We start from the raw sequence: 10,958 nt of genomic DNA on the forward strand, positions 1-10,958 counted from the left end.
TTCAAGCTTCAAACTCTGATTCATAGAAAAAGGCAACAAACCAATCAACTTCAACTTCCAAGCATATTCAATGAAGTTCATAGAATTCAATCTCGGATTGAAAACAAAACAGATATTCAACTCCAAAACGATCAAATTCAAAGCTTGATAAGGAGAGAATCAACTTTGATTTCTTTTAGTAAGAATCGAAAATCAAAATTGCTTAAGCTATACTAGATTCAAATTTACCAATCGACGGGCCGACTTGATCTTCGTAAAGCGAAAGAGTGAGATTTGTGAGAGATATCATATAAACAATAACAATCAAGCAAGGACAGTGCCTAAGGGGCTTTGATCAAATTTCAACAATCAAAGCACCACAGATAATCAAATTCATTGCGAAACCATCAGAATTGAGAGAGCAAAAATCAGAAAGAGCCTTACATGTGCTTCGAACATGGTTGCGAATCGAACTGATGGACGGTCAACCGGTTTATGACCTCAGCAAAGTACCAGATTTGACACAATCAGCAAAATGGTCTCCGGCGAGTATTTGGTGAGCGGAGGGATGATCTTGCTGAAGAGAGAGACAATATTCCTCTATGGCAAGTTGATCCTGGACTCGTCGTGGCCCCATCGGTGATAATGCAGAGGTGGGAGACATACTGGACACCATTGGAGATATATATATATATATATATATATATATATATATTGTTCAAGTAAACCCTAATTTGTGTTTGGCCCAAACTCTAGTTTACTTGACCTAGTGGTAATTGAGTTAAATTAGAAGGATCTAGATTCCTATTCAATGTACGATTACTTTCCTTGTATAATTGAGATTCTTTGCATCGTAATCCTCTATATAAAGAGGCCCATATTATCAATGAGAATACACATCAAATTTCTCTCAATTCTTGATTCCCTAAAACACATTATTAGCACGAAGTTCTAACCCTGAAACCCTAAATTCGTAGCCTTCAAATCCCAGAAACCTCCGCCGCCCACCTTGAAGCTCTCACCTCCAGAAGCCCAAAACCGGTGGCGCTGCCCCCATAACTGGCCAGAATCAACCTGAACCGGCCACCGGAAGTGACCAAACTGGCCTCCAAGAAGAATTCGAAGATCTTTTGCTTGATTCGCCATCTTCCCATCCACTCTTCACTGCCACCTTTTGTCACAAGCTACATCTCGTCCCCAGTTTCTGGGAACCAAAAAAATCATCACCGGAACCGGCCTAGAAAAGCCCGAACTGCCCGCCTGAATCCGCTGCACCTTTGAACCGCTGTCTGCATCTCCAGCCACTACCTTAAGCCCTGTGAAGCCCAGCCCAGAGTCAGATGCAGCCCTAAGCCCAGAAGGAAGCAGATCGGCCCAGTACCAGAAGGAGAAGGCCCGGCCCAGAGAAGCAGCCCACTGGCCTCAGCCTGCCACGTTAGTATCCAGTCAGCACACAGTCAGCGTCCAGTCAGATTGCCATGTCAGCAACTCTGTCAACCCTCCGATCAACGACCGGTCAACCTTTTTGGGCCACTTTTCAGGAAACTTCCGGCCACTTTTCTTGCGACTTTTCTGGCCACTTTTCTTACGATTTTTTCTGGCCAATTTTTCCGGTCAAGATTTCCGGCAATTTTTCAAAGCAAACTTTTCTAAAAGTTCCCATTTTTGAAGTTTTTATTACTTTTCTCTTCTTTTTTCTCGGGGTCCAACATCCCTTCTTCTACCCCCCTTTCTTCTTCATAGGGGAGACCAGTAGCCGAACTGTGGGGGTTCGTGCTCACTCCAAGCTTGGAGCTTGTAGAGTCCTCCAAACTTAGAGTTTGTTGAGAAGAAAAACGATCGACCACATACATCATTGTTTCGATCTAATCCAAAACTCGTCTTGGAATCAAAAAGCGACTACGCTCAGAAATCCTTAATTTCTTGGAAGCGACTACGCTAAGAAATTCTTATTGTTTTCGTGGTAGCCTTTTATGCTCTTGTTTGAACCAATATTTGGCAAGGCTCATGTGGCAGATAGGTGGGCCCGATCCATAAAGCGTAAGGAATATTCGCGGCATATTAAATGTTTATTGTCAAATTGATGACTAAAAATAACGTGTGCAAAAAGCCATTATTAAATTGGAAGAAATCAAGTAAATCACAAAGTTTAATGAATGACAGCAGACCCACAAGTCATAATGAATGACCGCGGCTAATTCGTCAAAGAGGTTGATTGTCAGGAGAAATGTTACCGAAGTTTGGGGCAATTAACTTGAATGAGTATCAGAAGGTGTTATTGTCAATCATCAGTTACAAGACATGATTGATTGTTCATGATAGAATTAATCATTGATAACGATATCACAAACATGAATGCTGTTCTATTTGTAATCAATGCGGTCTGAACTGTAAAGGCTGAAATTGTTTCTTTTCCTTCATTCAGTAATTTAGCTTCACTATAAAAAGGACCATAGGATTCATTGTTAGAGGTCCTCGACCAAATGCTCTACGCGATTACACAAATTTTATCTCAATACATTTCAATATTTCAGCAACACTTATCAATCTTTACATGTTTATCTTATCGCTTTCTTTACTGGTATTTATCTTTCCTGTACTTTACTTTGTCGCTCTTTATATTCAAGCAATTTATCTTCCTGCACTTTATTTGTTGCACCTTTGCATTCCTGCACTTTACTTTGTCTTTACTTGCACTTTTATTTTATGTTGTTTACTTTACGTTATTTACTTTATACAAAATACAAAATCACAAAAAGAATCATCATCACTTCACTTTCACCTCAATCATCGAGTTACACAACACTGCTGCCAGATAAGGCCCATCTGTGCTAAAGTCCTTGCATTCAAGGCAGAGAGAACCCCGCGGTGTAGATCAATCCTTCCTCGACCCACAATCAATTGATCAGAAGTCAGATCAGCGCAAGATCTATAATCTATAACAAAACCTCGCTTGGCCCACCAGCCGCGAGTTGGCACGCCCACTCACACGTCACCACTCCAGAAGGACACGTGTAAGCCAAAGAAGCCCTCGGCCAGGGGACAAGCGGCCGAGACAATTTTTGAGTGAACAGCTCTGAAACTAACCCTAGAGACAACCGGCGCTGGATACCATAGGTGGGTCTGAGATGTGCGCCAACATCTTAAGGCTGATGGACTTCTGGAAACCATCCAAGAGCCTAGTCAGAATGTACTCTCTATAGAGCAAGCTCGTGCTTTCGAAAAAAATAAAGCTAAGGCCATAATTCTCATGACAAGGCACATGAATGATGTGCTCCAAAGTGAATACCTCAATGAGGAAGACCCCAGAAAACTATGGGTGGAACTTGAGCAGCGATTTGTCAACGTTCGTGACTCCCTGCTTCCTGATTTAGAAGTGAGATGGCATAGCCTCCACTTCTGTGATTTCAAGTCCGTACTTGATTACAACTCGGAAGCCCTTCGTATCAAGTCCTTGATGGAGTTCTATGGACAAACCATAACCGATACGATGTTGATCGAGAAGACTCTCTTTACCTTCCCCGTCTTTGCCCTGATGATTTCAAAGAATTATCAGATTGATGTAAATGCAGAACGTATCACAAGGTTTCATGAGCTCATTGGCGCCATGAACGTAGCTGAGAAGCACGACAATATCTGTAATACCCCGTAAATTCAAATTATTTTCCGAGGAAATTTTAGTATTGATTTCGCGGTCATGGAAGAAAGTACGAAGCTTTGAGGAGTTGTGAAATCAGTTCGAACGATTTTATTTCGAAAACGTATATTATTTAGGGGCTCGAGGAAGTTGACTTTTTATACTTACGGAATTTAGGAAAACTTCCTTCATGAAAGTTGTAGTGCTCGTCGATACGATCGCGTGCATATGTGGAACACAAAAATCAGAGTTCGTATGAGAAAGTTATGATCAATTGAAATTTGGGTAAATTTCTATAAATAGCAAAAAAATCCCGAAAATACTGTAGCAACTTCGTCACCTTCGTTCTTCCTCCTCCGGCCACCTTTTGCTTCGATTCCAAAGGGAATCCTGCTCTCCTCAGTCCCCTCTACACGTCTGTGCTGGTGATTAGTTGTGGGAAGCACCGTAGACGACGCTACAAGGCCGGAAAGTTGGTGGCGGCGATGCAAAAAAATACCCAGATTTGAGATCATGTTTCCGGCCACCATAGCAGGTGATTCATGGGGGCTTTTGAAGACCAGAGGCCGTAGATGCTTACCTCCAAGCGGCTTGCAACGATTTCACCTGTGGAGCTCGAGTTTTGAAGATTGGGATTTTAGGGTTCTTCGGTTTCAAACCTTTCGAGGTAAAATTTTAATTTTTGGCTCATAATCTGACTTTGGTGTAGTTATGAAAGCTTCAATTCGAGTTAAGATGAAGAACTTTCGTGTTGGGAGTTTTGTCTAATTTTGACTTTGGATGGGCGGCGGTGCTGCCACTGTGATGGTGGTTTCCGGCGACCTCCGGCCACCCCAAGGACAGTTTCTGTCCATTTTTGTGTTCTACATGTCGATACGATCATTTCGATATATTATACGCATTTTTTGGATATCGTATGATTTAGTTATGAATTTTTACGGTTTCGATCGATTTCGATAATCCAATTAATGTTTTTTTGAAGATCGGACCGTCCGATGGACTTGTAGTTTTGATATGTTGATCGTATGACTGTCTCGGTGACTTTGTGAGGTCACGAGCGAAGATCCGACCGTTGGATCTTCGTATAATTGTGAATTAGTGTTTTGGAAGGCGATTCGGGAGAATCCGACCGTCGGATTTTCATGAAATTTTGTGGAGATGTTTATAAGGACGATTCAGGAAGATCCGACCGTTGGATCTTCGTGATAATTTTGGAGGATGATCCTAAGGGCCATCCGTGAGGATCCGACCGTTGGATCATCATATAATTTCGATCCGACCGTTGGATCACCATTATTTTTGATCCGACCGTCAGATCATCGTTTAATCTTGTTTATGAGTTGTTGGCTAAGTTATGATCATATTGGATTTAGGTGATTGACGGTCTTTCTTGGTGAGCGGTTTTGGTGTGTTTTGTGAAATTGAAGACGCAGCGGGATTAGAGGTGAGTAAACCTCACGTGGTTCATATTACGAACCGAGCAGTTTTAAATTCCTTTATTTTGTCGTAATTGTGTGAAAAATATTTATGGAATAAATATTTGTTTTTAATTATATGGACTTGATCAACTACGGTCCATAGGTAAGTAAAATGTTTTAATTATACAAAATGAATTTCCTGATTTTCTTGTGTGATTTATAGTTGGTATTAGTGATTATCCCTGAGCGGATGATTACGTATATATATATTTACGTGGATATATATATGGAATGGTAGGGGTCATCATTTGGCCCGCGGGCCTAAAAGCCCATGGGCGCCCGCCCGGCCCAGTGGGCAAAAGCCCGGCCCGGCCCGCAGAAAAGCCCATCTCGGCCCTGCCCATTGGGCACGAGGCAGGGCTAGGGCGGAGGGTTCAAAGCCCAGGCCCGGCCCGCGGCCCGGCCCGTTACATGCCCATTAAAGCCCGCCCGGCCCGGCCTTATAAGCCCGCCCGAAAGCCCATTCAATTTTTGTATTAATATATTTTTATGTAGTTATATTGAACTAATTATTGCATTAGGCCATATATTTTTTTTATTTTGTATTTTATTTTGTTCAATAATTAACATATCATCATTTTTTCATAGGTCTTTGTATTTTTTTAACAAAATAATATGACATATAAATATAATGGGCTCGGCCCTGCCCATCCAAAAAAGCCCGGCCCGGCCCTGCCCTAAAAAGCCCGTAAGGCCCTGGGCCCATGGGCGGCCCTGGGCCTTGATTTTTAAGAGAAGCCCGGCCCTGCCCGGCCCGAAAAATAAAAAAAATATGTTTTGGCCCGGCCCGGCCCGGCCCGAGCCCATTAATTTTGGGCAGGGCCGGCCCTGCCCTGCCCATTGCCGACCCCTATGGAATGGTGTGACATTGAGGTGTGTGTGGAATTACGATAATTTGGTTGAGATATGATATTGTATTGGAAATTGCCATGATTATTTATGTTGATGTTAACCGATAAATGTGTGTGATAATCATGTTGACCTTCTGAGTTGATTTGAGGGTAGAATTGTAGTGCTCTGAGGACAGGGAGTCCGAAGAACGCCGGTTAAATAATAACCGAGATGTAGTGCTCTGAGGACAGGGAATCCGAAGAATGCCGGTTAAATAATAACCGAGATGTATATCGTTTATTTAAGCCTTAACCGAGGTGACAGATAACGATGTTGTTAGAAATCTAACGTGTTATTGGTGTTGGGTCCAAATAGTTGGGATGGACCAAAGTGGTGATATTGTGGTTAGAAGAGTGTGGAAAAGTATTCGTTGTGGATTTCCCGTGTTTTGTTTGATGTTTCATCACAAATGTTTGATTGTTGATTTTTACTTGAGTTAAAATAAATATGTTATAAAATCAACATTCCCTTCTTATTTACTCACGAGCTGTCAAAAGCTTACCGGGTTTGGTGTTGTTGCAATCCCGGTACACTATTCAAATTGTGTAGCGGGTAATCCTGCAGGTTAGGAGAATCAGGGCGGTGATCGTGCGGGTTAGAGTAATTGTTATAGTTTTACAGTGATTGTAATAGTGAGGTGAGTTAAGCTCATTTGAGCCTTACAATTTGATTTGGTGAGAGTGAGCTGTAATAATTAACTTGAGAAATTGGTTTATTGTATTTTTGAGAGGTGTGAAGTGTGGTTGTTTTGAGAAAAAAATTTAGGACTTTTATTTGTAATAGTTATTATTCATGTTTCGGATTTGAATTGTTTATTCAAAATTCGGGGCGTGACAATATCCTTGTGAAGAACTATGATGCTAGACCGGTGGGAACTAAGCCTATTCTGGAGTCTAACTATAGTCGCGCTGCCAAGGGAGGACGCAAGGAGAGAAACCCTAAGAGTAGGGACAATTCTGGACGTTCTGGTCCATATTCTCGCCCTAAAGAGGAAGGAAATCGCCAAGAGAGGCGTGCACGGAACAGTGGAGGTCAACGTGTGAAAAGAGAGAGAGGCGGAGCCTCCGGCTATGGTGGTGACGCCACCAAGAGTAATAGTCGTCCAAATCATGCACCAATAGCATCCCAGAACGTTGCAAACGCATACAAGATGTATCGTGAAGCAAGGGAGGCAAATTACATGGAACAAGAAGATCAAGATGGCGATCTCAATCTAAAGGTGGAAGACTACAAGGATCAAGACCCATAAACTGGCGATTTTGATTAAGTTTTTTTTTTTTTTTTCCAAGAGATGTAGGCAATTGCCATATTATTTTGTAGTAGATGCCAATGATATTAGTCTTTCTTCAAAGTAGGCGTACTCAATGTAAGTGTGATGTCTAGGAAGGTTTTGAGATAAGTGGTACTTAAGCGAGCTTTGCTCTACCAACATCTCTCTACTCACCTGGTCACATTCTCATTGGAATTACTTAAAGGAGTTAGACGACTACCATTGTTTTGCATCAGCTAGTTTACTGGATTAGATTTTCCTTGGTCAAAGAAATGATGATGTAATTCTGTTTGGCTTATTAATAAAAGTTGAGTTCTTTTCTTTATGACTCCTTTTTAATTATGAGCTTTTACTTTTAGGAATGGATGAACTTCAATGTCTTGCGGATAGTGCGACTACGCACACCATTCTACGACATAGGCAATTATTCTTAGAGATGTTGCCTACATATTCCTCTGTGACTACGATGGCTGGGCCATCAGGCTTAGTTCAATGACATGGAATGCCTAATTTCTATTGCCAAATGGCACCTTGATTAAAGTCACTGAAGCTCTCTACACTCCTAAGGCAAATCGAACCTTATTGAGTTTTAAAGATATTAGAGCCATCGGATTCCATGCGGAAACGCATACTGAGAACAGACAAGAGTTCCTTTGCATTACCTCTAATGATTGAGGACGAAAGCGCATCTTAGAGCAGCTTATTTGTCAATCTAGTGGACTTTATGTCACTACAATTCGACCTATTGAATCCAATAATGTAATAAGAGAAGATCTCTTGGATTCAGACACATATTGGCTTTGGCATGACCAACTAGGACATCCTGGTCGTGATATGATGCTCCGTATACTAAAGACTTCACACGGATATTCATTCTTTAGAGTGAGAAGAAGCAAGAATCGAAATTTGATTCCTGGACTGACCAAGACCGCAACAATTGCAGCATCTGGCGCTGCAGCATTCTTAAGACGCCATAGGGCCGCCCAAGTCCCACGTGATGACGCCATCAATGGCTCCAACCATGAGCACGACGCCATGGTTGCTCCTCCTTGTGGCCATGACGCCACACACACCAATTTCCATGGCTCTAACGCTATAATGGGAGATGTAGTCACACATTTTGCTTCTAATAGCGCTACAATCCTCATTGGTTGCTTCTAAGGCCCCTCGCTCATTTTACAAAGCCTGTTCCTTAGGGAAATTAGGACCGAGACCGTCCTACTCAAAGGATCCTAAAATACTCATTCTGTTCTTACAGAGAATCCAAGAGGATATCTGTGGACCAATTCAACCATCATGCGGACATTTTAAATACTTTATGGTATTGGTTGATGCGTCGACACGCTGGTCACATGTCGCGCTGTTGTCCACTCGAAATGCTACTTATGCTAAACTCCTCACCCAGATTATCCGTCTACGGGCTCACTACCCTGACCATCCTATTACGTCAATTCGACTAGATAATGTTGGGGAGTTTACATCGAAAACGTTCGATGACTATTGCATGTCACTGGGGGATTGATGTAGAGCATCCAGTTCCCTATGTTCATACCCAAAATGGTCTCGTAGAAGCCACTATCAAACGACTACAGATGATAGCCCGGACATTGGTTATGCGCACCAATCTCCCTGTTTCTGCTTGGGGATATGCAATGTTGCATGCAGCGACGCTCATTCGTCTATGACCCACTGCAACCCAATCATACTCTGCATTACAACTAATGACTGGGTACGAGCCTAATATCTCGCACTTACGCATTTTTGGGTGTGCCATTTATGTGCCTATTATGCCGCCACAGCGTACTAAGATGGGTCCACAATGACAAATGGGCATTTATGTTGGATATGAATCTCCAACCATCGTCCGCTATCTTGAACTCTTGACAAACGATCTCTTTACCGCTAGATTTGCGGATTGTCACTTTGATGAGACAGTTGTCCCATCGTTAGGAGGAGATAAGAACACATATGTTCAACAAGAACGATAGGAATTTTCGTGGTCTGTCCCCACTATGTCTCATCTCGATCCCCGTACCGTATAGTCCGAACTTGAAGTGCGAAAAATAATCGAGCTCCAGAATGTAGCAGACACTCTGCCTGATGCGTTTTCTGATGTTTCCAAAGTGACTAGATCACACATACCTACTGCAAACGTGCCTGCAAGGATTGATGTCCCAAATACTGGACATCACGCCACTCCTGTGACACCAGGAGATGGCGCCATTGCCCAGCATGGCAATGATGTGGTGTCTATGGCCGCAGGTCCCGCAAGGAAGCACGGTAGACCGATTGGTTCGAAGGATACTCGCCGTAGAAAGAGAGCGAATGAGGCACAAACAAATCCTTTGATCATCGATACTCAAAATCCTTCCCATGAGAATGTTTCGGATTATGGTTATGTTCAAGAGACATCATTAGGGGAAGCCTCAATGTCAAAACCTATCCCTGAGAATGTAGAGATCTCTGTAAATTACACTAGTGTACATGGGACGTGGGAAAGAAGCTCCATCATCATTGATGATGTATTCGCGTATTCAGTGGCACGTGAGATTGTTAAGACCAATGACATCGAATCATGCTTCGTTGATGAATGCCAACGTAGAGCTGATTGGCCAAAATGGAAAGATGCGATCCAGGAAGAACTTGATTCTCTAGCGAAAAGAAAGGTATTTGGCAAAGTTGTACCATTAATACCACCCAACACCAAACTAGTTGGTCACAAATGGGTATTCATTAGAAAGCGTAATGAGAGAAACGAGATTGTAAGGTACAAAGCTCACCTTATGGTGCAAGGCTTCTCACAACGCCCTGGAATCGACTACGAGGAGACCTAATCTCTAGTAATGGACGTTATAACATTCCGCTACCTTGTCAGTTTGGTAGTTTCTGAAAAACTGAACATGCAGCTTATGGATGTGGTTACTGCGTATCTATATGGGGATCTAGATACAGAGATATACATGAAGATTCCAGATGGAATTCAGTTACCCAAGTCAAGTGGCTCTAAACCATGGAGCGCGTTTGCAATTAGATTGAAATGCTCACTATATGGATTAAAACAATCCGAACGGATGTGGTATAACCGTCTAAGTGACTACATGATTGGAAAGGGATATGTCAACAATGAACTATGCCCATGTGTGTTCATAAAAAGGACAAGTTCCGGATTTGCAATAGTAGCAGTTTATGTCAATGACATGAATATAATTGGCACCCTTAAAGAGTTAAGGGAAACCGCTGAACACTTGAAATCTGAGTTTGAGATGAAAATCTTGGGAAAACACCGTTTTGCCTCGTTTTAGAACTTGAGCACCTTAGAGATGGTATCCTGATTCATCAATCAGCTTATACCCAAAAGATGCTTAGGCGCTTCAACACTAACAAGATTAAGCCTTCAAGCACCCCAATGATCGTCCGTAGTCTTAATCCAAAGAAGGATCCATTTCGTCCAAAAGATGACGATGAAAAAGTGCCCTACCTAAGTGCAATAGGCACATTATTGTACTTAGCACAATGCACAAGACCGGATATCTCATTTGCTGTGAACTTGCTAGCTAGGTATAGCTCTGCGCCAACACGACGCCATTGGACTGGTGTTAAAGATATCTTTCGATACCTAAGTGGTATGATTGATATGGGCTTGTTCTATCCCTACATAGAGACGATGGATTCAGACCCATCAAGTGCCAAGGACGCCACACAT

General features: G+C 42.3%; 1 long non-coding RNA gene across 1 annotated transcript; it reads left to right on the forward strand.

The window, feature by feature from the left end:
* Positions 1 to 3,943: 3,943 nt before the first annotated feature.
* LOC121051909 lies at positions 3,944 to 6,815 on the forward strand. Its single transcript, XR_005807422.1, has 3 exons — positions 3,944 to 4,283; positions 4,990 to 5,060; positions 6,535 to 6,815. It is a non-coding gene; the product is annotated as an uncharacterized LOC121051909 (long non-coding RNA).
* Positions 6,816 to 10,958: the final 4,143 nt, after the last annotated feature.

The sequence above is a fragment of the Rosa chinensis genome, chromosome 2, assembly GCF_002994745.2.
Source record: "Rosa chinensis cultivar Old Blush chromosome 2, RchiOBHm-V2, whole genome shotgun sequence".
NCBI classification, from domain to species: domain Eukaryota; kingdom Viridiplantae; phylum Streptophyta; class Magnoliopsida; order Rosales; family Rosaceae; genus Rosa; species Rosa chinensis.